This window comes from Panthera onca, chromosome A1, assembly GCF_046562875.1.
Source record: "Panthera onca isolate mPanOnc1 chromosome A1, mPanOnc1 haplotype 2, whole genome shotgun sequence".
Lineage (NCBI taxonomy): Eukaryota > Metazoa > Chordata > Mammalia > Carnivora > Felidae > Panthera > Panthera onca.
In genome coordinates this window covers 76,605,535-76,611,563 of record NC_138339.1, presented here as the reverse complement: position 1 = coordinate 76,611,563, position 6,029 = coordinate 76,605,535, and the positions used below count along the sequence as shown (strand labels likewise).

Here is a 6,029-nt window from a genome sequence, read left to right as displayed (position 1 = left end):
ATGAACAGTTCCTGCAAAAGAAAGAAGATAATAGACGAACTGAGTTGAAAAAGAACAGACAGAACCTCACCATCTCTAACAATACAGAAGTTTGAAGAAAACTTTTCCCTCTCTTATTTCTCTTCCCTTTCTCTCCTTTTATCTTGTTTTGTTTGTTCTTCTCCTCTGGCATTGGTCTTTTTTCACATATATATAAAAAAAGAATTGAGAATTCTCTTGCTTTTCAAAGCTTAAAAGGATGATTTCAGTCTTCAAATATAGTAAACTTACTAGATTAATCTTTGTTAAGAGATAAAAGTAGGGAGAAACAAAATAAACAAAAACATTCAAGTGTCTCCCTAATTCCTCCCTCATTCCTCCATCCTGACCTTCTTTTTTTTTTTGGACACTCTCTTTGTCACCTCCATAAAAGCAACTGGATGAATAGCAGTCAATGACCTTTCCTTAGTGAGAGGGATGAAACTACAAAATCAGGCCTTTAATCTGAACCTCAAAAGAAAGCCCATTTCAGGCAGGCATAGGCCTAAGGGCTGCACCTTGAATGCCTGACACACCTATATATCGCACTATTTTTAGTGACAACATCCAAAGTAATTTTAGCACTTGATAAAGACCAAAATGACTTCACACAACATTACCATTAGAGCATTTCATGCTACCATAAAAAAGGCACTAATTACCACAGGAAGTCAGGGACAGCTTTATATTTTTCTCTATAAAAGACATAATACATTTTAAACTCTCATGAGTTCTTTTTAGATTTAAATATAGACTACTTCCATTTGCAAAGCTCATATCTGAAGAATCGTGAATGACCTATTTACAGTATAAGCATTTCTTTAAGAGTGATATAAGGAGCTTATTTCAGTCCCCAAACAAAAATGGTCACTTGTGCTAAGTCAACAGGGAGAATTTCTTATCCAAGCCTCCAATTTTCTACTTGATTCTTTATCACCAACAATGAAGCTTTCTTGCATGTGGAAAGAATCTAAACCTGGTAACTTTCAGTGGCAATGCTACAAAAGGTGTCTTCCTATTGTAGGCACTAAACCTAGATTGAAGAGGAGGAAAGAGTTTTATTTTATTGTATTACTACAAATCGTTGCCTTGAGATCATGGTACTTCTGGGATAGAATAAGATCAAATGTTTTAAACTCTATTTTTACTATACTGTAATTTAAAAATAAAAATTCTATAAGGCCCTTCACATGAGAATACTTTTCATGAGATCAGAAGGACAACAAATGAACACCACATGCATTGTGTAAATAGTAAGTGCAACAATGGATGAAGTACAAGTATGTTTATCGTGGGCTAAATACAATCATACTTTGAATGTAGTCTGTTGTTTCTTCCAATGTTTACTTCTATTCTAGGCAATTTTGAATTCCAGTCCATTTTTCTATTCCAAAGCCAAGCTACAATTTGTCAAGTTATTATATTTTATCATAGATCCACGTTATCAGTGTGTATTTAGTGAATATTAATACAATAATTATATGTTGCATATGTGTAAATGTTCAACAAATGCAACTCAAATGCAAGTGAAAATTATTCTCATATATTTCTAACTTAAAGCAATACAATTCTGAACTTAGAGTCAAAAAGTAACCCCTTAATATCTTATACAGTTTACCCTTGAACAACATGGATGTGAACTACATGGGTCCACTTAAATCCAGATTGTTTTTTATGCAATACAGTGCTATTAAATGTATCTTCTCTCCCCTGTGATATTCTTAATAATATTTTCTGTTCTTTGACTTACCTTATTGTAAGAATACAGTATGTAATGCATATAACACACACAAAAAACACATGTTAATCAACTATTTATGTTACTGGTAAAGCTTCTGGTCTTTAGGCTATTCATAGTTAAGTTTTTGAGGAGTCCCAAGTTATACATAGATTTTCCACTGCACTGGGCGTAATTCCCCTAACCTACATATTGTTCAAGTATGAACTGTAATATTGACTGACACAGGACTTGACATTATTGCCTCATTCAAAGTCTGGGAGTAAAATAGAACAAAATAAAAGTAAAGTTAAAGACTTGACATTAAAAATTTAACTATTAATTATAATATTTATTAACAGTATTGTAAGGTATAATTTTTATAAAAGTGTACTTCCAAGATGAAGTAGTCTTAGATATAAATGGATGAGTATAGAAAACAATCCTTCTATGTTTGTCACATTAAAAAGAATCTATGTTGCTATTTCAAAATTTACATCTCAGATCCTTTCCACTAGTAATCCTTAAGGAAGTAAAATAGTGAAAAATGAGTATTATGTATTCATTAAATGCCAACTATGTGGCACTGTACTCTTTGCTTGGAATTCAAATATGAAACACATTCTCCTTGCCTTTAAGGAGAGTATTTGGGAGTAAGCAAAAAATATACACATAATTCCAATTCAACATAGTAATTATTAAGCAAGTATGTAAGAAATATACAAGAGACTAAATCCTTCTCTCTTAGAGCTTCCACTTGTCCTTTTTCATAACAGTTTCTTTTTATTGTTTTTAAAGGTGTGCAAATTACAACAAAGGATATAACTTTCCTATGAATTATTTTTCTTTTTGCACAGCAGCCTTGAGTTTTAAACAGGGCAAGGTTCTGAGACAATACCACAAGAGTTTATCTCCTATTCTGTAAGTTATATTGCCAACTTCTTCTAATTGGCATGAAACTAAATAAAAATAGAAGAGTTAGCAGGTATTATACACTGAGTTCTTTAGGTTGTGGGCTCTACTGACCTACCTAGAAAAAATGGGTATACAAAGGTAAAATCCAGCTAATATTCCACACACAGAGCAAGGCACCTTGGCTTTGGATCTTGTCTGTGAACTTTGTTAAATTCAGGTAAAGATTCCTTATGGACTAATGACAGCCCTAAGTTTCAGGGCCTCCATTAGTGGGCATGCTATAAGAAATCTGCTTCTATAAAAGATCCCTAGTGTTTGGTTGGCAGCACATACACAAAATTGGAATGATTCAGAGAGCTTAGCATGGTCCCTGTTTAAGAATGACATGCAAATTTGTGAAGAATTCCATATTTTTACATACCTTATTCACGAATAAGAAGAATTAATATTGTAAAACTGGCCACACTACCCAAAGTGATCTACAGATGCAACATAATTTCCATCAAAATGTCAAAGGCATTCCTCACAGAAATAGAATAAAAAATTCTAAAATTTGTGTGGAACGGCAGAAGAACCTGAGGAGTGAATACAATCCTAAGAAAAAAAGAAAAAGGCTGAAGGTATCACACTTCCTGATTTCAAACTATATTTCAAAGTGTTAGTAATAAAAACAGTAAGGTGATTGCACAAAACCCAGACACATAGTTTAATAGAACAGAATAGAAAGCCCAGGATTAAATTCTAGCATATATGGTCAACTACTATGTGATAAGGGAGCCAATGAGGAGAGGATAGTGTCTTCAACAAATGGTGCTGAGAAAACTAGAGAAACACAGGTGGAACAAGGAAACCTCTATCTCATACCACTCACAAAAATTAACTTGAAATGGATCAAAATCATAAACATAAGAATCGATACCATAAACTCCTAGGAGAAAACATAAGAAACAAGCTCATCAATATTGGTCTTGGCAATGATTTTTTTTTTTTTGACAGGACACCAAAGTACAAACAACAAAAGCAAAAATTAATGAAAGGGAATACATTAAACTCAAAACCTTCTGCATGGCAAATGAAACAATTAAAATGAAAAGACAATGTACAGAATAAAATAAATTTTCCACAAACAATATACTGGATAACAGAGCACCTGGGCAGCCCAGCCGGTTAAGCATCCGACTTGGGCTCAGGTCATGATCTCATGGTTTGTGGGTTCAAGCCTCACATCGGGCTCTGTGCTGACAGCTCAGAGCCTGGAGCCTGCTTCAGATTCTGTGACTCCCTCTCTCTCTGCCCCTACCCTGCTCGTGCTCTGTCTCTCTCTCAAAAATAAATAAACATTAAAAACAAATTACTTAATTAAAAAAACAATATATTGGATAGGGGGTTAATGCCCAAAATATATGGCAAACTCACAGAACTTAATAATAATTTTAAAAATCTGATTTAAAATTGGCCGAAGAACTGAAACATTTTTCCAAAGAGGGCAAAAAAAGGCCAAGAGGCTCGTGAACAGATGCTCAACATCACTAATCATCAGGGAAATGCCTATCCAAACCACAATGAAATTTTCACCTCACACCAGTTAGAGAGCATCTATCATCAAGAAGTCAAGAACAACAGGTGTCAGCAAGGACATGGTAAAAAGCACCCCTTCTACACTGTTGATAAGGATGTAAGTTGATCTAAACACTATGGAAAACCATAAGCAGGTTCTTCAAAAAATTAAAAATATGTCTACCCATATGATCTGGCAATTCCACTTCTGAATGTACATTCAGAAAATTAAACCTGGATTTCAAAGAGATATACCACTCCCATTTTTATCATAGCATTATTCACAATAGCTGAGATTTGGAAACAACCCATTAATGGATCAAAAACATATGGTGTATATATATTCACAATGGATTACCCTTGCCATTTTCTGCAACATGAACGGGCCTTGAACACATTATGCTAAGGTAAGTCAGACAGAGAAAGGTAAGTACTATGTGATATAATTTGTATATGGAATCAAAAAAAAAAAAAAAAAAACCAAACCTTTAAGAAATTAAGAATACAATGGTGGTTACCAGAAGATGGTGGCTGGGAAGATAAGACCGATAGTGTTTAAAGGTATAAACTTGTAATGATTAGGGGCGCCTGAGTGGCTCAGTCAGTTAAGGGTCTGGCTCTTGATCTCAGCTCAGGTCATGATCTCGCAGTTCGTGGGATCAAGCCCCATCATAGGACTTTGTGCTGACAGCACAGAGCCTGCTTTGGATACTCTCTCTCCCTTTCTCTCTGCCCCTCCCCTGCTCGCTGTCTACCTCTCAAAATAAATTTTAAAAATTAAAAGAAAAATAGTTTAAACCCTTTAATGAGTAGTAAAGCCATAGAGATCTAATGTACAATATAACGAATGTAGACAATATTATACAATAATTATATGTGATAAACATTACAGTGCCAATCATATTACAATATATAAATATATCAAAATAACTCACTGTATACCTTAAATTTACACAATGTTATATGTGAAATTTAGTCAATAAAAAAGACACCTATATCAACAAAACAGAGTAGAGTGACAAAAAATAAACCCACACATATATGGTCAATTAACTTATGACAAAGGAGACACAAATATACAATGAGGAAAGGATATGCTCTTCAGTAAATAGCACTGGAAAAACTGGACAGCCACATACAAAAGAACACTTATGGACAATTTTGTTACACCATATACATAAACATTAACTCGATATAGAGTTAAAGACTTTACATATCCACCTAGTGTGATTAGACTTAATATTGCACCACTTCACGCAAACTAACAACAGCATAATTCTTTCATACTCTAACCCAAGTTGTATGCAAAATACCTTTTCCTGACTTCCTTGGTAGTGATTAGACATACTAGAAGGCTTGAAAATTAAGTGCAGATAATTGTTAAACAATGTCTTGCTTTAAAACTATCCTGCCCCAGGGTGTAAAGGCTTTGTTCTTCTATAGACAGTTTTGAGACAAACACTGGAATCAAAGATTGGCAGGTCCTCAGGAGGCCTGGATTTCTTATTTTTCTGCTCTTTGCCAGCCTTTCCCATGGGACACTATATCACCTGCTATCATTCAGGGGCCCTCATTGTATTAAAAATATTCTGAAGCATTAAGAAGACCAAGAGAGACAAACTTCCATTCTATATATATATATTTTTAAGTGTTTTTTTTTTAATTTTTTAATGTTTATTTATTTTTGAGAGAGAAAGAGACAGAGTGCAAGCAGGGGGAAGGGCAGAGAGAGAAGGAGACTCAGAATCTGAAGCAGGCTGCAGGCTCTGAGCTGTCAGCACAGAGTCTGATGCGGGGCTCGAACTCACGAACTCTGAGATCA

General features: G+C 34.5%; 1 non-coding gene across 1 annotated transcript; it reads left to right on the top strand.

Moving 5' to 3' along the window:
- Window positions 1-2,961: 2,961 nt before the first annotated feature.
- Window positions 2,962-3,065, top strand: LOC132682539 (U6 spliceosomal RNA). Its single transcript, XR_009611725.1, has one exon. It is a non-coding gene; the product is annotated as a U6 spliceosomal RNA (small nuclear RNA).
- The last annotated feature ends 2,964 nt before the right edge of the window (window positions 3,066-6,029 follow it).